Source organism: Macaca nemestrina, chromosome 7 (assembly GCF_043159975.1).
Source record: "Macaca nemestrina isolate mMacNem1 chromosome 7, mMacNem.hap1, whole genome shotgun sequence".
In the NCBI taxonomy this organism is placed as follows: domain Eukaryota; kingdom Metazoa; phylum Chordata; class Mammalia; order Primates; family Cercopithecidae; genus Macaca; species Macaca nemestrina.
Window position 1 is genome coordinate 56,478,805 of NC_092131.1, and position 24,213 is coordinate 56,503,017.

The 24,213-nt window shown below is 40.9% G+C and overlaps 1 protein-coding gene and 1 pseudogene across 1 annotated transcript in view; one reads left to right on the plus strand and one right to left on the minus strand.

Annotated features, from left to right (window-relative positions):
* LOC105481827 (FERM domain containing 6) overlaps positions 1 to 24,213 on the minus strand; it is a 250,255-nt gene that overhangs the window by 203,041 nt on the left and 23,001 nt on the right. The gene's annotated exons all lie outside the window — the stretch shown is intronic.
* On the plus strand, positions 21,670 to 23,933 carry LOC139364006 (endogenous retrovirus group K member 8 Gag polyprotein-like; annotated as a pseudogene).

Sequence of the window (24,213 nt, forward strand, 5' to 3'; positions counted from 1 at the left end):
ACCTTGCGAAGAAGCAGGAAGAAAACCCTTGTCAGATGCTAGCGCATTGGACTTACAACTTCCAGAACCATGAGCCAATAAATTTGTGTTCATTATAAATCACCCAGTCTCAGCTATTTTGTTATAGCAGCACAGCATGGACTAAGACAATCTCTTTGTTAAGGAGGTATCTGCCAGGATGCTGAACAGTAAAGTTACTGTTTGTCCTTTTCTAATTAATAAATATCTTGCAGCCGGGTATGGCGGTTCATGCCTGTAATCCCAGCGTGTTGGGAGGCTGAAGCAGGTGGACCACTTGAGCTCAGGAGTTCAAGACCAACCTAGGCAACATGGTGAGACCCCATGACTACTACAATTAAAAACAAACAAACAAACAAAATAGTTGGGTATGGTGGTGCATGCCTGTGGTCCCAGCTATTTGGGAGGCTGAGGCAGGAGGATCACTTGGACCCCAGAAGCAGAGGTTGCAGTGAGCTGAGAGTGTGCTACTGCACTCCAGCCTGGGTGACAGAGTGAGACCCTGTCTCAAATTAAAATAATAATAATAGTAACTAACAAATAAATAAATAAATATATTGAGGTAGATGCAACACACTTTTACACTTAATCTACCTTATTAATGTCTACCTGTTACTTTCTTAAGACTACATGATCAACAAAACAATAAACCTAACTCTGATTTGCGGCATTTGCCAGTTTCTGTAGTATAAATACTCCAACCATGGCCCCATTTCAGCTTCCAGTGTGACGCCATGGAGAGCAGAGCTGGGAAGAGAGATGCAGTAACCCGTCACTATGCAGTGGCTGTGTTTAACATCCTCAAATCATCCTGAGATGTAACAGCTGTCTCTCATGAGCTTGTAGGAGCTGGCTCCAGCCCACAATTGCAGGCATTATTGCCTGTAGCCAGATGGCCACCAAGGGCATCTTATCACAAAGCTGGGAATGAGAACGAAACTCTCTCTTAGATTCTTGTCACAAGCCATACAAATAAACTGATACTCAGAACGTGCTTTTGTTGGTTTGTGCCAGTCTTTTATCCATAGCCAACTGATTTGCAGTCACAGGAAATGTTCACTTTAACTGGAAGAAAGGGTAAAAATGGCTGTGTGGGTTCTCTGTTATGAGATATCACCTCAGGTGCTTTTGCCAGGTGAGATGTTTAAGACGTGTCTCTTAAGGTAGGGAGGTCTATGGCGAGATGCTGGGACTAGGAAACAAAATTCCCAATTTTATATTTACTACTTGCTTAAGTAGAAATTTCAGTTCTTTTTCCTGATCCACTAGGGTGAAATGATTGCTACTGGATATATAAGAAATACACAGATAAAAGCAATATTGATAAAATGCCTGGCCAGCACAGTGCCTGAACAATAGTAGGTGTGCTCTCTTTCTCTCTCTCTCTCTCTCTGTGTGTGTATAATGATAAATATGTGTGTATGTATTTTTAATTAGCAAACACTTCTGTAGTGCTTATTAAATGGCAACCACTTTACATGCATTCACATGTATAAGCTCGTTTAATTATCATAGCAATCCTGAAAAGTAGATAGGCATTTTCATTGTTATTATTATTCTCTTTTTATAGATGTGTCAATGTAGGCACAGAAAAATTAAGAAACTTGCCCAAGGCCAAAAAGTTAGTAAGAAGTACAACTAGGATTTCAGCCCAAGAAGTCTAGCACCATAATATATGCTTTCAGACACTATAAAGTGTTTTCTTCCCCATTTAGAGGAAAGGCATGAACTGAAAACACAAAACACCATGTTTCTAGGTCTGCAGGGCTGTTCTGCCAGCATGTCCCACAGGACCAACTATTCATCTTGTGTGCCTTGGAAAGAGTGACTTATGATAGTTACAGTAAGTGTCTGCCTGGGAGAGGAGATATGGGGCTCATAGACTGGAGGATGCTTTATAATTAAGTTAACAGAAAAAGAGAGATTAGCACCCTTTGATGGGAAAGCTCTGCCAAGCCTTAGTGGCAGGAGGAAACTGTGGGGGATGTTAAGGGGTGAGAGGCTGTTGATTCTGGAAGATTTCTCTGCTCGGACATGGTTCAATTCCATTCGGCTCTGATATAAAAGAACCATAGGATATCAGAACTATCAAATGATTTCCTCTTTGTATTCAAAGTCAGAAAAAGCAGGTGTTAAGACCAGTGATTTTCAAACTTTTTTTTTCAGCAAACGCAAGCCTACTCTCTTTCCCCAACACAATCTCAAATGGAAGCCAAATGTATAAAAGACAGTGATAAAAGTAAAGCCATTGGTTGTAGCTGGGTTGGGGATCTTGGTGTTTTACATTTGGGGACCTTCTAATGGGCTCCCAAAAATTCTGGAATGCAAGGGTTTAATGATACATATGGAAGATTAGAGGTATAGCTAAAATCCCTCACCTTATAGTTGTGGGAGCCCAAAACGCAGAAGGGAAAAGTGATTTTTCCAAGGCCACAACAGCAGGCACAACCAGATGGAAAATCTGCCTATTCCTAGTGCTCCTGGTGCTTTGTGCTTCACATTGTGGTATTACTGATGTTGGTGCTCTCTGAGGGCCAGCTAGGGAGAGAACACAAGTTGCTCTACCCCTCAGCTGGATGACCCACTGGCCAAAGTGGGAACTGGCAACTCCTAACCACCAGTGGGGTTTGCCACTGAGCTGAGTCTGTTTTCTTTCTTTCTTTTCTTTTTTTCTTTTTTGAGACAGCATCTCACTCTGTCACCCGGGCTGGAGTGCAGTGGCATGATCCTAGCTCACTGCAACCTCCACCTTTGGGGCTCAAATGATCCTCTGGCCTCAGCCTCTGGAGTAGCTGGGACCACAGGCGTGAGCCACCATGCTCAGCTAATGCTTCCAGTTTTTGCAGAGATGGGGGTATCACTATGTTGCCCAGGTTGCTCTCAAACTCCTGGGCTTAAGTGATCCTCCTACCTCGGCCTGGCCCCACTGAGCCTCACTGAAGGAGTCCTTGTATGTTTGCAGACCAGATGCTGAAACAGAGGGATCATATTTGAATGCAGTGGGAGCCGTGTTAATGTATGCCTCACCCATCTGTCTCTCATAAAGGTACAGCAGCCTTCCCTCTTTATCTGGCTGAAAGGTACAGTTAGTTTTATTGTCAGAAGCATGAAAAATCTAGGGCCACTTGGATGGGCTCCTATGGGATGCACAGAGAAGCTGCTGAGCACAAAGCAACTCTGACATATTTTGCAGGGGTTTTCATAATTCATGAAAGCTGTTATTCAGTGGAGGTTTTTCTATAGACCCCATTGGGAATCCCAGATTGTTTCTATGAAGAGCAGGGAAAGGAGGAGAGAGTACTATTTTCCTTATGGGTCTGCCTGTCTGATCAGACCCCATTGGGAATCCCAGATTGTTTCTATGAAGAGCAGGGAAAGGAGGAGAGAGTACTATTTTCCTTATGGGTCTGCCTGTCTGATCTATTTGTCTCATCTACCCAAATATTTATATAAGGCTATCTCTTGATTACTAACTTGCCTCATGGTAACCTGTTGCCTGGCCCCAACTATGGATGTTTAGGAATAAGCTGTTTAGCCATTCCAGTCCTCAGTTTATTCATTCATGTAAAGGACCAGTCTGGATGTTGTCATGAGGAATATGTTGAGTTGATGTTTATAAACCATGGTGATGTCCTCAGATGAAAGATGTTCAGTGAATATAAAACAACTCTACTGTGATGACTAATGCGTGGTCTTTGCCAATGAGATTATTTAAATAATGGAACAGCGGCTACTACTTTAATCATATAGAGCCTTTCTGCAGTTTCAAAGCACTTTTCCTACACTAAATCATGGCAAGTGTTATTTAATCTCCACTTTAGAGACAGAGATGTTGAAGCACAGTAATGTGGTTATGTTACCTATGGGCAGGGGCTACATTTGATTGTGGATACATTATCAGGGTTGCTTCTCTCCTCTCTTCCATCTAGGACATCACTCCCATACTCACCTACCTGTCCTTCTTGCCAGGTATTTGGTAAAATATCTTGAGCTGAGGCATTCTCCCTGAGGAAATGTGTAGAGCCCACAGGAAATTCATTTAGGAAGCATTTATTGAGGTGCTGAAGATATAAAGATGAGAGACAGAGTCCATGTTCTCAAAGCCCTTACAATTCAATGAGAGAGGCCGAGCAGCAAGCCTGTGGTGTGCTGAGCACTGTGACAGGTCTGTGAGTGGAAACAGAGACAGCATCTGATGAGAGTGGTGGGGAATGTAGGGTAAAAAAAAAAGTGGTGGTTGTGTTTGTTTGCAAATGGGCTTGCTCCTGGGTCTTAAGTTGGGTTGCCTCAGACAAGAATTTAGTGTAAGAGGCTTATTTGGAAGGTGAAAAGAGCACTATTAGGGGACCAGGAAAAGTGACACAGAAAAGGGAAGGACAGGGACCTATCACTGTGGTCAATGGGAACTCATTTCTGGGGAAACACAAACTTCATAGTCATCCCACCCAAGGGGCAAGGGAGCTGGGATGTTTATATTCTAACTCCTGTCAGTTATTGTTTGGGGGATTCTTCTGAGAATATTAATTTCTGGGTATTTCTTGCTCGTGAAGTGGGTAGCAAAATGGGTTCCAGAGACCAGAGAAAGCCTTCAAACAAACAGGTGGCGGCAGGTGCAACTCCCGTACACCACAGTGATAAGGGTGAGGAGATACGTGCTGGGGACAGTATCTGCCCCACCTTTAAAGGAAATCATTTAGTGAATGCCAAGTACTTTGTTCTCTCTTGCATCCCTTCAGCTCTGGTTTCTAAGCAGCTGTTTGACTTTAGAGTTCAGGCTACAGAGCATATTCCCTATTATAGTCCCTATCCAGAGCAGGGCAGCCCTGGACTAGGACTGGTTAAGTAGGGAAGATCAATTTATGGCTTACTACTCAGACTTGTACAAGACACAGCTCACTGGTATTGTTCTCCGGTGTTCCAGAATAGATGTCACCTCCTTAGCCTCCTTCCGGATGCCTCCTGTGCCCCGCCAGGACTCTGAGCTCATCCCTTTCATGGCAGTTTTAACATCTTGTTGTGTAGTTACTCATTCATCTTCTTCAAAGGACTGTCAACTTCCTGAGGGCAGAGTCGGTGCCTAACAGTGGACCCCGTCAAGTGACTCATGTGACCTTCTTTTAAAAGATTAAAAATAATGAATCTTTTCTATTTTGCAACTTTCTCTTTATAGCAAGTGTTTGGGAGAGTGTGTGTTCCAGAAGAAATGGAAGACAAGTTGAAAGTAGTAAGGTCAGGGATCATGATGATGCAATTAACACAAAATGATGAGGCAGGAGAAACGGAGTTCCACCAGAATATTTACTAGGGATTAAAATTAAGCAGTGAAAAGTATAATATCTTGTAAAGAAAGAAGCGTCTTTAAAAACGCCGGGTGCAGTGGCTCATGCCTGTAATTCCAGCACTTTAAGAGGCTGAGACAGGCAGATCATGAGGTCAGGAGATCAAGACCGACCTGGCCAACATGGTGAAACCCCGTCTCTACTAAAATACAAAAAATTAGCTGGACGTGGTGGTGCAAACCTGTAGTCCCAGCTACTCAGGAGGCTGAGGCAGGGGAATCGCTTGAACCCGGAAGGCGGAGGTTGCAGCAAGCATAGACCTCACCACTGTACTCCAGCCTGGGCGACAAGAGCAAAACTCGGACTCAAAAAAATAAAAATTAATTAATTAATTAATAAGGGTGTTTTAAAAAACAAGTCTGAGATTCATTTTCCCTTCCGTTTGTACTTAAAAACCTTTATCCATCCATCTATCCATCCATCCACCTATCATCTGTATCTATCTATCTATCTATCTATCTATCTATCTATCTATCTATCTGTCTATCATCTATCTATTCTATTTGTCTGTATCTCTCTCTCTCTCTTTCTCTCCACCCATCCATCCACCCACCCACCCAACATACAATCCTGGATTGTGTGTTTTTTAATAGAGAGATACAAAAAGAAAAATAAGTAAAAATCTTTCTGCACAAAGTTAAATTAAGTTTAGCCTAAAGCTGCATCCTTTTAAGTTTGGCCTAAAGGCTTTTCTGAACATAGTGAACTGTACCTACTTGGATAAACAGACTGCAACCTACTCTTGCACCAATCACTGAGTTTTGGCCAATCACAAGTGGTCAACCGTTCAAATAAGGGGAACGGTGAGCTATAACCAACCTAGTTGTTTCTGTAACTCACTTCCATTTTCTATATGTCATCACTTTCCCTTTTCTATCCTTAAATTTCAAACCATGTGGCAGCGCCAGAGTCTCTAAACCTATTCTTGTTTAGGGGGCTGCCCAATTTGCAAATTGTTCTTTGCTCAATTAAACTCTGTTAAATTTAATTTGTCTAAAGTTTTTCTTTAGACAATGAAGAAACCCCTCCTGTCATAAAAATAAAAAAGTAATGTATATGAAAGAACAGCAAATCCAATGGTAGAGAACAGCACAGAATAGAAAGGACCTCTCCTTGCCCCCAGAGGTCCCTCTCCCTGCAAAACACCTACTACGGTTATGTATAATTCCTTCTAGAAAATAAATACGATATAATGATAAAATGATAATACATAACATTTATTGAGTGACTATGTTTTGGCACTATGCTAAGATCTTTATATATATTATATTTTAAAATCTTTATAAGTTATATTTTCACCTCCAATTTAACAAGGAAGGAGGTGGGGCACAGAAAAGTAAATCCACTTGCCCAAAGGACATGCCTAGTAAAGGGGAGAGGCAAGATTTGAACTTAGAAAGGCTGGATTCAGGGTCCAGATTCTTAACTGCAAATAACATGCACCTATTTGTATATTTTTGTACATAAAATATGAGATATTCTGTATGTGTGTACAAAAATGATCAATTATCAAATGGCAAGCTGCATGCACGGTCTAAGCAGCTGGGCCATTTCCCATACCCTGCATTGTTCTGGAGGCTTTATCCCTGATATTGCTAGCACAAAATCATCTGCAAAACACATTAAATCATATTTGTAATAACCATACGCTTTCCACCATAGGCATTTTACTATGCACAATTTGGTCAACAACATTGTTATAGAGCATACTTCCAAACATATAACACTGAATACAGAATACTTTAATAAATCTGCTTTGAAATTTAAATTGGCCCCAAATTGCAGATGTTCATGGGTTCAGTAGCTCATTTCACAAGCAAGACTTAGGTGCTAGAGGCCTCCTTAACCCATGCATGAGTTATCATGTGTTACGGGAGTTCCAGAGCAAACAATGTGGGAAGGACCCTGAACTTGTCACCATCCTATTCTACATCACAAAGACCAGATGGCCACAAAAATAAGATGGCCAGACAGCCAAGCAATATACATTTACAGGAGCAACCATGTCATGAGCACCGGGTGAGACAGCAAGGCATCACTTGTGTGGGTTTCTGTCTTTGAGTTCATAGCTGAGTTCACAATCCCTGGCCACAGATGATTGCTTTCCAGCTCTATTCAGCATTGCCCCAGTTCTGCATAAGTGCCTTCCAAGACCACAGAGGCTGAGGGGAAGGCTCATCTGGTCATCTGCTCTTATCTTACCCCACCAAGGCAGCATTTTTTTTCTGCCCGTTTTTCACGCTGGGAATTGGTATAACATTTTATTTTCACAAAATCATTCTGTTCAGAAGAGCTTAGAAGCTACTTCCCCAAGGCATTAAGACTTAAAGAAAAACATTGTTTTTTCATTCACTTTTGTAAATTCTGCTTTTGTCTTCAGATAATCAAATAGTCAGCTTGTATAAATATATCATTTTATGTTTAAATGATTTTTTTCCTGATTATGAATTTGTGCACCCCATTGTTGAAAATTTAGAACTACAGAGAGTTTTAAAAACAATAGTTCTAATTCCCAGAGATGATTAATGTTTCCATTTTGCTGTATTTCCATATAGTTTTTAATCCCATGCAGATCATGTCTATAAACTACATTTTTATAAAATGTGAAGCATAAAAGGATTTGCGTGCCATCTTTACACAGGTGCCATGCTAATCTCCCCATATTGTTCCAATTGAGTACACAGGCTGCTGAAGTAAGTGCTATACATAAAAGTTTATATTATATGTTGCATTTTCAATGTGTGTTATATTTTAACTTGGTCCAAAGTAGGATTTTTTTTTTTTTTTTTTTTTAAGGAGTCTCACTGTGTTGCTGTGGCATCATCTTGGCTCACTGCCAGCTCCGCCTCCCACGTTCACGCCATTCTCCTGCCTCAGCCTCCCGAGTAGCTGGGACTACAGGTGCCTGCCACCACGTCCGGCTAATTTTCTGTATTTTTTAGTAGAGACGGGGTTTCACTGTGTTAGCCAGGATGGTCTCGATCTCCTGACCTCATGATCTGCCCGCCTCAGCCTCCCAAAGTGATGGGATTACAGGTGTGAGCCACCGCACCCGGCCCAAAGTAGGATTTCTTTTAGGTCTGACTCCTCTAGGCCAAATCTAATTTGCTGTAGTTGCTGAAGAAATTTCCAACATAGGAAGAATTTTCAATCCAAAAGAAAATGCAACATTCCCTTTTCAAATCCCTAAAAAGGAACACTTGTGCAAACTTGTCAAATCCATGATTTTTTTTATGATGCTGAGGTGCAGATACATGTGACTGAATTTTAAATTCATGCTCCATTTCCTAGAGCACTTTCTTTAAAAAGTGGAAGGGAAAACAGGCATTTTCATTATGTTGCTGCTCCTACCAAAACATGGTGCTGCAGGGTTTTATAATAGCAATATGATAGACAGAAACCCAAACAACAAAGCTAATTGAAAAATAGAAAGCCTATTTGCAAAGGTTAAGTTTAAATTGACCATCATTTTGTTATTTTACCCCTGCCCCTGTTCTTCAGATTTATGTCATCACATGTAAATAACCACATGTAAGATACACAGCTAAAAATGATACTGTTTGCATATCATTCATAACCTAAAAATTTTGAGGTTAAGACGAGGTTACTTTCTGGTATTTAGAAATAAGACATTTTATATAAGAATTCACTTATGGTTTGATGCGTGGTCTTGAATAAATCAGTATGAGGTATGTTTAAGCCACTTTTAAAATTCTGCTACAAAACAAATCTAAGGAACAGCTAAATTAAGAATTCTATCTTTTCACTTTATGTTTCCAGAGATGAGTCATTTAAATAACCTTTAATCCTGGTACATTTTAAATGATTACTACATTTAAAAGTATTCATTCTATACCCACATTTTCAATTACATTTTAAGTAAGCTCTCTGCAATGCTCTGAGAAAGGGTTACATAAATATGTAGCCCGAAACCAGATGTGACCACAAATATGATTTGTTCAAAGCTAGGAATTTATGGTACATAAATATCACTTCTGCTCATCACAAATTTATCTTGGTGAGTTAAAGAAGATAAATAAAATTTTAGGGATGAAATGAGAGCTGCCATCCCACAATATGTATTAAGCTTCCTACATGAAAATTTATAATCCCAATATAGCCCTGCTAGCCTTTTTTAATTTTTTTTTTCTGACTTCCTTCTTCTTTTGGTTGGGGTTAAGACCTATTTCTTGCATAGGGTTTTTGCATTTAAATTTCTTAACCTGTCCACATCTATCAACAAAGAAATGCATGTTTCTCTTCCATGAATTTAAATAAAAATGATACCTTTTTTTTTTAGAGCTATACTTTCTCCACTGTTCTCTACTGGAAGACAAAAGACATAAATATGTAAATGGTTTCTGGAGATTTAAGTACATTGTGTTGCATATTCTCTGAGACATATCACTATATGACTGTTAAAAGAATATACGGGTAATCCTACTCTCAATTTGTATACTCCATTCTCATTTTAGCTGTTTATATTACACTATAATAAAAACGCTTTAATACAATTTGTAGTTAACATAAATGTTTTGAAGTTGAGTTTTACTTTAGTGTATTTACATATATTGCTTCATGTCAGCTTTTAAAATTAACCTTACAGAACTACAACTTACATATAACAAAATACACCTATACTACTGGACGGTTTCACCAAATGTATACATCTGCGTGACCATCTCCACAGTCAAGATACAGAACATTTTCGTCACCTCAATAAAGCTCTCTTGAATGACTATATAATACCATAATCACCTCCCCCAGCCCCAGATAATTGGTGATCTGCTTTCTATTACTACAGATTAGATTTGTCTTTTTCAGCATCATAAAATGTACATTCTTTTGCATCTATGTTTTCTTAATGATCAGCATAATATGTTTGAGATTTACCCATGTTGTTTCATAGATGAATAGTTCACTCATTTTATTTATTTATTTATGTATTTTTGAGACAGGTCTCACTCTATTGCCCAGGCTGGAGTGCAGTGGCATGATCATGGCTCACTGCAGCCTCGACCTCCTCAGTCTCAGGTTCTCCTCCCACCTCAGCCTCCCTAGTAGCTGGGACCACAAACACATGCCACCATACTTGGCTAATTTTTGTATTTTTTGTAGAAACGGGGTTTTGCCATGTTGCCTAGGCTTGTCTCAAACTCCTGGGCTCAAGTGATCCACCTGCCTCTGCCTTCTAGAGTGCTGGAAGAGGTGAGCCACCGCACCCGCCAGTTTACTTGTTTTAAATGCTGATTTTTAATTTCATGGTATGGATATATCACACTTTGTATATTCATCACCTCCTGATGGACATTTGGGTGTTTCTAGTATTTGGCTATCAAGGATAAAGCTGTTATAAACATTTGTGTACAAATTTTGTGTAGACATATATTTTTACTTATATTGAATAAAATATCTAGGAGAGGAATTGTTGTATCATAGAATAATACTGATTAACTTGATGCCAAACGTCTTTTCTTTTCCAGAATGGTAGTACCGTTTTACATTCCGATCAGCAGTGTGTGACAGTGTAAGTTGCTCTGCACCTTTTCTAATTTTAGCCATTCCAGTGGGTGTATAATGATATTTCATTGTGGTATATAATTTGTGTTTCCTCGATGACTAATGAGGTTGAACATTTTCTCATGTGTTTTTTGGCCACTCATATATCTTCTTTGGCAAAGTATTTGTTGAAGTCTTTTGCCCATTTTTAAATTAGGTTGTTTGTCTTTGTATTACTTAGCTGTAAAAGCTCTTTATATACACCTGGCACAAATTTTTTAACATATGTAGGTATTGTGAATATTTTTTTCCCATTTTGTTGTTTGCTTTTCATTTTCTTAGTGGTGCCTTTCACAGAGCAATTTTTGAAATACCATTCCTTAGGGCACAATGGGTACATCCATGTACAAACAAGGTTTGCTAATGAGTGGAGCGAATGTCTCTTAAAATTCAGTGCCAAATCAAATCGTATTGCCCATTTTATGGTGACTGAAATGTATCTGTGGTAAAGAGTCCCTGGGCTTATCTAGCGCAGGATCTACTGCTGATAGGACCCCCAGATTTTGTGCTACCAGGAGTCTCTGCCTCATTCCTTTCTTATCTCTCCAATACTCTTCCACAGAAAGTCTTCTTCACTGCACAAAGTGAGTCGGCAATGAGTACAGAAACGATTTCATTACAGTGTAAGGGTCACCATGACCTCCTTGTTGTAGTGGAGAAAGTAATTGAAAATTTGGGTTTGTTCTGGATTTCAGGAAGAACAGGAATATCTAAGTTAAAAAAACTCAAGCTTCTTCTAGCCTCTCAAAATTGGAACTGAATAAGTTTGTCCTTTCTGCTAGGAAAACTAACTCTCAGAACACTGATGAACTATATTTTATTCATTTCTTTTAGAAAACATTTGCTAAAATGTGGGCTGGGCATGGTGGCTCACACCTGTAATCCCAGCACTTTGGGAGGCCAAGGTGGGTGGGTCACCTGAGGTTAGAAGTTCGAGACCAGCCTAGCTAACACAGTGAAACCCCATCAGAATTAGTTGGGCATGGTGGCACCCACCTGTAGTCCCAGCTACTCGGGAGGCTGACACAGGAAAATCACTTGAACCTGGGAGGCAGAGGTTACAGTGAGCCAAGACTGCGCCACTGCACTCCAGCCTGGGCGACAGAGTAAAACTCCATTGGGGTGGCAGGTGGCGGGGGTGGGAAGAGAAAAGAAAATATTTGGGAAAACGTACCACATCCCAAGCACTGTGTTAGAAATGCAAGAAACATCTAGGGTACCATATATTAAATCATTTAGTTTATTGTTAGTGAAATAGTGAGCATCTTGAGGGCAAGACTATCTTGTTCATTTCCCTGCACTCAGTGCCGACAAATCGATATGTATGAAATTTAGTTAATGACTGTATGCATGCATGAATGAAGTGCCAAAAGCTTGTCTTGCTTGAGTAATTCTGAAGCTGTTGGTTGTTTTATTCAGAATTACATGCATAATTTGCTATAATAAGAGAGCTATAATCAAATAGCCACAGTCACTCAGGTTAAAACAATGTTATGGTGGCAACAAGATAATCCAAATCTCCCACCAATATCCCAGGTGGGAAGTCAGTTAATACTTGGAGTAAGGCTTGCATCATTTTGACTTCTAGTGGTTAAAATTTTCCAAAATGAGAGAAAATGCACTGGACCTCAGAAATGAGAAAGGTCACAAGGAAAATACTTCCCCTTTAGATTATATCAGAGGTAAAATTAATAATAAAAAGAAGATTGACCACCATTATAATAGTATTTAGTACAGTTTATAAGCAGTGTCATATGCGTTTCCTCACTGACTCCTTACAACACCCCTGGGAGGAAGTTACAGGGAACATTAGTACACTTATCCCCATTACATAGAGCTGGAAATGCGCTTCCGAGAATATAAATGTCTTGCCCAAGATTTCACAGCTCACCAAAGTGGACTAGCTGGGACTCCAGCATTCTTTTTCACTGCCCTTAGAGAAAAATCCCCTGGCTTATAGGGTGCCATGGATGGTGGTCTACATCTAAATCTACATTTTTTTTGTGTCTTTGATTTCTACGTAATATTCCTTTGTTGTGCCATGAGATGAGATAAATTGTCTTTACAACAGTATATCCTTCATGGTACACTTTGATTCATATTAAATAGATCTCAAGTTTTGATTAAGTTTTAATATAATGCTTCACCAATTCCATGGGGATAGGCGCCTTGGAAGCATGACTCCGTGTAAAGTCTCCAATTCCTTTTTCTATGCAAATGTTATTTAAAATAAGTTAACTGTAATATGCTGAGGTAATTTTTTTCTCTTAGACAAAATTTCCTTAATTGTTTGTATGTTATACTTGTCCAAGAGGAACTCCTTTGCTTATTCAAAAATTTCATTGGCTGGGTCATGCTTGGAGGGACAATGAGGCTTGACAGCTGTAGACAGGAACTTGGGAGGGAGGACTGAAGAGCTACTCATCACCCCCGTTCAAGCCTCCTAGGAGTACCATCTGTGAGTTATCACATCAGGCCATACTGGAGAGCCAGCTTGTATCTGGAGGATGGTCTTCAATTGCAAGCATGGCCATGACTCTGAAATAACTGTGGTTTGTTGTCAGTCTTGCAGGAGAATTACATTTCAGCCCATTGCTTTGCAGAAGATAAAATGCATTTGCCTCTGCCTGGATGACAATGGTATAATTATAGGCTTTTTAATTGGGTCTTAAGGAAGGAAAACTGATTTTGTTCAGGATCAGAGCTAGGTAATTTAACAGAACTTGAGATTCTATTCTTCCCCACCAACAGTGGAGAGTTATGATTGAGAAAAACACAATTAAATTTATCTTACTCAAACACTTACATTTCTAGATTCTTATCGGTTTCTATAATAGCAACACAAAGGGTAAACAGCTCTCTTTATTAATGCTTCACTAAGGATTTTTATATCTATGTGACAAGTGGTGCATTCTTTGCACAGAATAAAGTATTTGGAGCCTTGATTCCAGCTGGTCTGGATTGGAAAACTCATTACTGCTCCTAGCGTGTCTGCCAGCAAACTCCTCAGGGGAGAGATACAGACTTGTATGTATGGAAATAACCAAACCGGATTGGTCAACTTTTATAAATAAACCATTGGAAAATGTAATTTAGAGGGAGGAGTATGTCAATTACAGATTGTTTCCTTAATTATTTCTATTATTTCCCAGTTCCAAATTTTAGGCATTTTTCATAAAAATAACACTTAAAGTATACAACAAAGCTCATCATTCATTTATTTTATAACAGAACATGTATTTGTAATGATAAAGGGAATTGAAAATGACATTACAATTTGGAGGCAAAATTATAAGATTCTTTACAACCAAGGCAATTGATAGCCATCTTGACGAAGTCCTAGATTAAAGTCACCATCTCTTGACTCAAAGATTGGCATCAGATTAAAAGAGGCAAGGAACTGTTTCCAGCAGGGAAGATGAAAACACAATTATAAATACATTTATCTTCCTTTGCCCAGGGACTCGACATCCCATAATACCATTTGCATAATGGGTTACTTTGTTTGTTCCCTTTTAAAGGTTCAATTTGGAACATTTCATTCTAAGTGCCATCAAAATAAATAAATAAGCTGAGTTTTAAGCCCACAGCTTTTTATGTTTATTTGAGAGTAAAAATCAGTAGAATTTGCCTGTATTCAGGGAAGCACAAGCACTTATTTTTTTTACATACCCAAGATGACAGGGCTCTAAAGGGTTGTGAATATAGACAAATGACAGCTAGAAATTCACTTAATCTATTTTACTCTGAAAGATACACACATGTGCACACACATATACCCCCTCACTCTGGTCCTTTCTGAAGTTGTGTGGAGATGCCATTTTGTTTGTGTTGGCTTCTCTCTGCCCTGGCTAACTATCCGAGTCTGATGTCTTCTATTCCAGAGTCATATTCCCAAGTGGATGCTTTAATCAATGCATCACTGCACTCTTTCCTCCTACTAGTCTCTGATCGGATGGACCCGCCTTATGTCTAATTACCTAGATGGTAAAAGCTAACCTAAAAACCAGTCCCTGTAAATGGAGAATTTATCAACTCAGGTGGAACACATTGTTTTTTTGTGAGTGTGTCTTGGGATGCATAATAGCTGTGTTTAGTCCTTAGAAGAGAGAATTCAAGGCAAGGGGTTCACCAGTGGGCAGCTCTTTGGCAGGAGGAGAAATTTCCAGTTTCCCCTAATACACCATGTAAGCACTTTCCCCTCTCCCCACAGAACTTGGAGACGAAGTTAAGATGCACAGCAGCCAAACTGCCCTGATGTTCAGGGGTTCAGAATACCCAGAAGGTTAGAAAGTGCCTCCTTCTGGCCTTCAACCCCTTTGCATTACAATAGTAACTACTTTGCAGTGTCTCAGCCCCCTTAAAGGCCTGCTTTTCTAAAACGTCTCACATTCTATTTGTATTGGAAGCCGGCTTTTCCTTGGATTCAAACTTCATTGGCTTGGCTCTAGGTAAAGATTGTATGTGATTTAATGATAAAAACTCAACCTCCTCAATGGTTCTCCTTGACACAGCTATTCAAGTCCAACGGATGGGTCTCCTTGGAAACATCAGTAGCAGCTCTGTTATCCTGTCTCCTAATGATGTTCTTTCAGCTCCATTAGCTGTTTATTCCCAGAAATTGGTGTCCTGGCTACTGCTGGTCACTATAAAGACCATGTAGCAGGAAGAGGAAACCTATCATCAAGGGGCAAGACAGGTGGTAGGAGGTAGGCCCAGGTGACAGTGGAGTTTCTGCCACACCAAGATACTGTGTCAGGGAGCATAGATAGTTCCATATGGGATTCCAACAAATGGGGGTACCAGTTGCACTAGAAGTGAGGGCCTAATATATACACAGAGTCCAGCCATGGGGAATTGAAGCAGCAGATATACTGAAGTTCAGGGAGGCAGCCAGTAGGCATCAAAAGGTGATGGATGGAGAATAGAGGTCCTGCCACTGGGCAAAGGGACTAGTTAGAGATAGGTCTGAGTGGTAGAAGGGGACTGAGTTATGTTCTGGAGTTAGCATCCGGACACAGGGATGAAGGCAGAAATGATCTTGGTAATGGGAACTGGGGTAGGGAAGCTGCCTTGGTATTTAGAACCAAGAAGCAGGAGGTCCATTAGCAGAACTGAACCATTTAAGAAAGGGGTTGAATGAGAGGGGAATGTGTGATGTGGTTCTGCTTCCATCCTATAGCACAATCTAGGAAAGAGGCATAACAAGGTTCTAGGATGGGGGTGGGGACACCATCATGGTTGAACAAGAGGGTAGGGGCTCGAGATGTATGTGAAAACTCTACTACTGGTTGATGAAAGAGAAAACAAGTTAAAACACACACACAAAAAGCAATACCCACAACCACCTTCTCAATCTATTTTGCATCTCATATTGCTTCCTCTCTCTTCTTGTCATCATAGTTTTTTCATTTGTCTGTTTGTTTATTTGTTTTTGAGACAGAGTCTCACTCTGTTGCCCAGGCTGGAGTGCACTGGTGCAATTTTGGCTCACTGCAGCCTCTACCTGCTGGGTTCAAGCAATTCTCCTGCCTCAGTCACCCGAGTAGCTGGGATTACAGGCATAAGCCACCATGCCCAGCTAATTTTTGTGTTTTTAGTAGAGACGGGGGTTTCACCATATTGACCAGGCTGGTCTAGAACTCCTGACCTCAAGTGATCTGCCTGCCTCGGCCTCCTAAAGTGCTGGGATTACAGGCACAGCCACCGCGCCTGGTCCAATTGTAGTCTTAACCGATCTTACTAACATTTTATCTTTTTTAAAAAATTTATTTTAAGTTCTGGGGTACATATACAGAACGTGCAGGTTTGTTCCATAGGTATACATGTGCCATGGTGGTTTACTGCACCTATCAACCCGCCATCTAGGTTTTAAGCTCCACATGCATTAGGTATTTGTCCTAATGCTCTCCCTCCCCTTGCCCTCCACCCACCAACAGGCCCCAGTGTGTGATGTTCCCCTCCCTGTGTCATTTGTTTTCATTAACATTTTATCTTGAAATTGTAGACAAGAATCACTTTTGAAGAATATGCTGGCGTAGGGGAGAACTTTGAGAACTATCCCTGTCTCTCTACCCAGAGACCTCCCTCCTGCCTGAGAGTCTGTTGGTCAATTTAGCTGTAACCAGGGTCAAATGAGCAGGAAGAGTCATGTGGGGGAGGGATTACAAGAGCCCAGAGGTGATAAGAATGACATTATGCCACTCATTGAGCACCTTCCACGTGCCAGGCACAAGTGTGGCATGTTAAGTGTGCCAGGCACACTTAACATACGCAACCTGATTTAATCCCAGCAAGGGAAGAATTATTCTTCTCATGTTCACAAAGAACGTTACCAAGGCTTAGAGAGGTTTGTAATTCCCTGGTATCCCATGGTTAGTCAATGCTCCATTAGTCTCAGCTCTCCAGACATGGGAGCTGGGGAAGCTTAAACGCCTCTTGCCTCCAGTCAGGATTGGAGAGGAGAGATAGGCCTTAGCTGGGGAGATGCCAGGGCCCAGTCATGAAAAGACAAGGAAGGCATGGGATGGATACAGGGAGACATATGGAATTTCAGAGAGGCTTGAGCCCAGGTCAAAGACTACGCTGTCTTAACTTGACACCCAGACCTCACTTCGGGTCATTAGAGAAGCTCTAAATAATACAGAAACCCTCCCTTAGTTTAAAGAAAAAAAAAAAAAAGTAGAGATTCAGGAAGCATCCAAGAACATTGATCAAATGTGTACCATTTTCTCTGGGAGCATAAGAGCATTTGCCTTGAGTCTCTGCCATCCAGACTTTAAATTGTGAAGCCAAAATAACCACTGGCAGAAAGGCCTGGCCCGGGTTATTCTTACTTAGTAGAATCCGAGTTGTGGGCTGTGCCTGAAAGGAATGGCAAAGGTTCCTCAGCATTCTCTGAATGGAAATTTATAAGACATGTCCTCAAAGGAGGCAACAGCCACCCAAAGTGCCAGCTGCAGGAATGGGTCTTCTCTTCTTGAGAGATCAGGAAATCAGCCTGTTTTGGTCATTGGGACCAACTTTTCAGTTAGGACTTGGATCAACAAGGAGTGGGGTAGGGGACGGTACCAGTTCAGAGAAACCTGGGAGCTTGTGGACTGCAGAGTCCTAGGCCCAGGTTCAGAAGGCGGCTCCAGTGATGTAGATGGCCCTGGGGGTGGGGCACTCTGGGAAAGTCTGCCATAGAGACTCTCTTCCTACCATGGTCAGGGCTCAATCAGACTAGAGTCTCCTAATTTTGAGAGAGTGTGTGTGGAAAGCCTCTCTGTCTCCTCTGAATGGCTACTTTTGCCCAGGCATGCCCGTTTCCACTGCTGGGAAGGAGGCCCTTGAGGTGCCTCAGTGGTCAGTGCTGCCATGGCCAATCTCAGGAGACATCCAGGCGGTGAGGACAGGAGCCCCTTCCATGTCAAGATCTCTAAGTTACCTCACCACTGAGCCCCAGTCCTTGCTTTTCTCACATGACCAGAGTTGAGTTGGTTCCAGCCTGGGGGAAAGAATCCGGTACATACAGACTATTCCTTCTCTTAATGTCTCTCCTCCACAGTTGCTAGAACCCACCAATTTGTGCTGTGTCCCAGACTTTAGTTCTTTTTATCCATCTCAAAAAAAAAAAAAAAAAAAAAAAAAAAAAAAAAAAAAAAAAAGAGAAAGAAACATTACACCAGCTATCAGAAGGAGGTTGTGACTTCCTTGCATGGACTAGCTTTAAGGGCAAGGAGTTGCTGAGGCAGAAAATTCCCCAGTGACAGCCTTGATGGAAGATACGACGTTGTCCCTGGGGATACAATGATTTGCAGCAGCATTTCACCAACCCAAAATAAACCATCACTCTGCACTAGGGTGACAAGCTTAACATCTACACCCTTAATCATAATTCTAGTGGCAGGATTTTCCAGACTAGGTTAACTCCTTTTATTTTGGCCCAGAAATCTGAAGCAGGAGCAGGGAAGGATCCTATGATAATTGTTCTTTGGTTGATCACTTTCATCTGAGGATCTTCAAGTATTTTATAAATATTAATTAAACCACCACAATACCTTCATATGCATAACTATTATCCATCCACCACCCCCAGCTGCATACCAATCCTTTAAAGATAAAGAAGTTGAAGGATAGGTGGCTAGACTTCAGTGACTGAGCTCATCACAGAGGCAAGATCCAAAAGTTAGCACTCTTCATTTCCAGTTCTGGACTGAATAGGTCTAAAGTGATGGAAAAACATCATATGATTCCTATGCATACATACACTATGAAGTATTATTACCAAAAGAGAAAATGTCCATTAAACTTATCATTTAATTATTATAACTTTTATATTAACCCTAGATCTTTTGTTTCTTGTTTATTTTAATTTTATTATTATTTCTTTATTATTATTATTATTATTATACTTTAAATTCTGGGATACATGTGCAGGATGTGCAGGTTTGTTACTTAGGTATACACGTGCCACAATGGTTTGCTGCACCCATCAACCCGTCATCTACATTAGGTATTTCTCCTAATGCTATCCCTCCTCTAGCCTCCCACCCCCAACAGGCCCCGCTGTGTGATCTTCCCCTCCTTGTGTCCATGTGTTCTCATTGTTCAACTCCCACTTATGAGTGAGAACATATGATGTTTGGTTTTCTGCTCTTGTGTTCTTAATCAATCTTTTCCCTTCCAAGAAACCTAACTTCTTTTTGTTTCAATTTTTCCCTCTATAAAATGGTGACATAATAGAGTTCCCCAATGTCTTACATTCCTTTGTTGTGAGCACTGATGGCTTGTAAACCAATGTATTCTACAACTACAAGTATCTGTATTTCCCAGTTACTACAGCAAACCCCCACAATTTGAAATGGGTTATCCTAATACATCACTTTGCCCTGAAGAATTTTCATGATCAAAGATGTTATTCATATTATCAGAATTTCTTTCCTCTTCATTTCAGTTCATGGCCACTGGCCTCTATAATACTATCTTATCTGAATCAGTCACCATCTTTCTCTTTTTGGAAAGCAGTACAAAAACTGCCGCCAAGGTTACAAGTAAATAACTGTAGTCAAGACCAAAAATTATTAGCAATTAAAAATCTGTTTCTGTCTGTCTTCTGTGTGGGGAATATCTGTTTTTCATTTAGTAAGTTTTATCTGGTAATAGCCACTGGGGAGTAGGTTAGAAAGCAGTGGGGCCACTTAGAGAGACTTGGGGCAAGGCTGTAGGTGAATGAAACAGCTTTACTGAGCAGCCCTACAAGCTTCACTTTGGGTTATAGGCCTCTTGGTGAGGGCGGGGAGCAAAAGAAAGAAGAGCCAGACACTGCCTCAAGTGGACCCTGAGCAGAGAGGAAAGGAAGAAGGACAGAGCAGGGCATATGCAACCTAAAAGGGTGGAGATAACAGAAAGAAACAAGTGGATAAAACTGCATCACACACATCATTGCTGCAAAGATCTATGGGAAAAGAAAACTAAAGGTGGCAGAGACAGATCCTTCAGGTGTTAGCCTTGGAGGTATAATTCCCCAGGGACAGGTAGATTTCCAAGCTCTGGATGTGAAGACCAATTACCAGGCATTTTTGATGGCTCTGGTGAATGCTGATATGCTAAGTTTATATATTCAGATTTCATATAAGGTTTACAAAGAAAATAACACAAACTGCTTGTGGTATACCAATGATAAATATTTCTACAGAGCTCTCCTTCACAAGGTAACTGAGAATGTGGGGAAAAGAAAGAAAGATCAGACTGTTACTGTGTCTATATAGAAAGAAGTAGACATAAGAGACTCCATTTTGTTCTGTATTTGAGATGCTGTTAATCTGTGACCCTACCCCTAACCTTGTCCTTGCAAGAGACATGTGCTGTGGTGACTCAAGGTTTAAAGGATTTTGGGCTGTGCAGGGTGTGCTTTGTTAAACAAGTGCCTGAAGGCAGTATGCTTGTGAAAAGTCATCACCATTCTCTTAATCTCAAGTACCCCCATGGGTTTCTCCCCATGTGATAGTCTGAAATATGGCCTCGTGGGAAGGGAAAGACCTGATCGTCCCCCAGCCTGACACCCGTGAAGGGTCTGTGCTGAGGAGGACTAGTATAAGAGGAAAGAAGGCCTCTTGGCAGTTGAGACAGAGAAAAGCATCTGTCTCCTGCCTGTCCCTGGGCAATGGAACATCTCGGTGTAAAACCCGATTGTATGTTCTGTTTACTGAGAAAGCAGAAAACTGCCTTAGGGCGAAAGGTGGGACTTGCTAGCGCAGTGCTGCTCTTTATGCACTAAAAAGGTTTATGGAGATGTTTACATATGCATATCAAGGCACAGCACTTTTCCTTAAACTTATGTCACAGAGATCTTTATTCATATGTCTTACTGCTGACCTTCTCCCTACGATGATCCTATTATCCTGCTACTTCCCTTTTTTGTAAGATGGTAAAGATAATTATCAATAAATACTGAGGGAACTCAGAGACCAGTGCCTGCGTGGGTCCTCTGTATGCTGAGTGCCGGTCCCCTGGGCCCACTTTTTCTTTCTCTATACTTTGTCTCTGTGTCTCATTTCTTTTCTCAAGTCTCTTGTTCCACCTAATGAGAAACGCCCACAGGTGTGGAGGGGCAGGCACCCCTTCATCTGGTGCCCAACGTGGGTGCTTTTCTCTAAGGTGAAGGTATGCTCGAGCGTGGTCATTGAGGACAACTCGACGAGAGACCCCCGAGTATGTCTACAGTCAGCCTTGCAGTAAGCTTGTGCACCCGGAAGAACCTAGGGTAACAATGGGGCAAACTAAAAGTAATTTGCCTCTTATCACAGCTTTATTAAAATTCTCCTAAAAAGAAGGGGAGTTAAAGTCTCTACCAAAAATCTAATTACGCTGTTTCAAACAATAGAACAGTTTTGTCCATGGTTTCCAGAACAGGGAACTTTAGATCTAAAAGACTGGGAAAAAATTGGCAAAGAATTAAAACAAGCAAGTAGGGAAGGTAAAATCATCCCACTTACAGTATGGAATGATTGGGTCATTATTAAAGTAGCTTTAGAACCGTTTCAAACAGAAGAAGATAGCATTTCAGTTTCTGATGTCCCTGAAAGCTGTGCAGTAGATTGTGAAAAAGAGGCAGGGATAGAATCCCGGAAAGGAATGGAAAGTTCACACTGTAAATGTGTAGCAGAGCTGGTAATGGCTCGGTCAACGCAAAATGTTGACGATAATCAATTACAGCAGGTGATATATCCTGAAACGTTAAAATTAGAAGAAAAAGGTCCAGAATTAGCAGAGCCATCAGAGTCTAAACCACGATGGCCAACTCCTCTTACAGCAGCTCAGATGCCTGTAACTTTACAACCGCAAATGCAGATTAAACAAGTACAAACTCCAAAAGAAGATCAAATAGAAAAAGACAGCGTCTCTGTCATGGCAATGCCAATCCAAATACAGTGTCCACAATATCAGCTGGTAGAAAATAAGACTAGCCTATCAATACTGGCTGCCAGCCGAACTTCAGTATCGGCAGCCCCCAGAAAATCCGTATGGACAGCCAGGAATGTTTCCAGCGCCACAGGGCAGGGCGCTATAGCCTCAGCCACCCACCATGAGACTTAATCCTACAGCACTGCCTAGTACACAGGGTAGTGCGTTACATAAAATTATTGATGAGGCAAGAAAACAAGGAGATATTGAAGCGTGGCAATTCCCAGTAATATTAGAATCAAGACCACCTGGAGAAGGGGCCCAAGAGGGAGAGCCTCCCGTAGCTGAAGCCAGATATGAGTCCTTTTCTATAAAAATGCTAAAAGAAATGAAAGAGGGAGTAAAACAGTATGGACCCAACTCTCCTTACATGAGAACACTATTAGATTCCATTGCTCATGGACATAGACTCATTCCTTATGATTGGGAGATTCTGGCAAAATCATCACTCTCACCCGCTCAATTTTTACAATTTAAGACTTGGTGGATTGATGGGGCACAAGAACAGGTCCGAAGAAATAGGACTGCCAATCCTCCAATTAACATAGACGTAGATCAACTATTGGGAATAGGTCAAAACTGGAGCACTGCTAGCCAACAAGTAATAATGCCAAATGAGGCCATTGAGCAAATTAGGGCTATCTGCCTTAGGGCCTGGGAGAAAATCCAAGACCCAGGAACCGCCTGCCCCTCCTTTAATACAATAAGACAAGGCTCTAAAGAGCCCTACCCTGATTTTGTAGCAAGACTTCAAGATGCTGCTCAAAAGTCAATTACCGATGAGAATGCCCGTAAGGTCATAGTGGAGTTGATGGCATATGAAAACGGCAATCCTGATCGTCAATCAGCCATTAAGCCATTAAAAGGAAGCGTCCCGGCAGGATCAGATGTAATCTCAGAGTTAAAGCCTGTGATGGAATTGGAGGACATATGCATAAAGCTATGCTTATGGCTCAAGCAATCACAGGAGTTGCTTTAGGAGGACAAGTTAGAACATTTGGGGGAAAATGTTATAATTGTGGTCAAATTGGCCATCTAAAAAAGAATTGCCTAGTCTCAAATAAACAAAATGTAACTACTCAAGCTACTACAACAACAGGAATTCCTTATATTTCCCAAGGACAGGCCATAGTTGAAAGAACTAATAGAACCCTCAAAACTCAGTTATTTAAACAAAAAGAAGGGGGAGACAGTAAGGAGTGTACCACTCCTCAGATGCAACTTAATCTAGCACTCTACACTTTAAAATTTTTAAACATGTATAGAAATCAGACTACTACTTCTGCAGAACATCTTACTGGTAAAAAGAACAGCCCACATGAAGGAAAACTGATTTGGTGGAAAGACAACAAAAATAAAACATGGGAAACAGGGAAGGTGATAACCTGGGGAAGAGGTTTTGCTTGTATTTCACCAGGAGAAAATCAGCTTCCTGTTTGGATACCCACTAAACATTTGAAGTTCTGCACCTCCACGGAGACGGAAACACCGAAATCGACCACCATTGACTCGCAAGATGAACAAAGTGGTGATATCAAGTGTAGACGTGCAGGAAGTCAGGGACCTTGAAAGGAGGGACCGGCTGAAGCCACAGCAGAAAAACATAAAATGTGAAGATTTCATGGACATTTATAAGTTCCCCAAATTAATACTTTTATAATTTTCTATGTCTGTCTTTACTCTCTTAATCCCATCATCTTCTTTGTAAGCTGAGGAGGATATATGTCACCTCAGGACCCTGTGATGATTGCGTTAACTGCACAAATCGTTTGTAGAGCATGTGTGTTTGAACAATATGAAATCTGGGTATCTTGAAAAAAGAACAGGATAACAGCAATGTTCAGGGAAC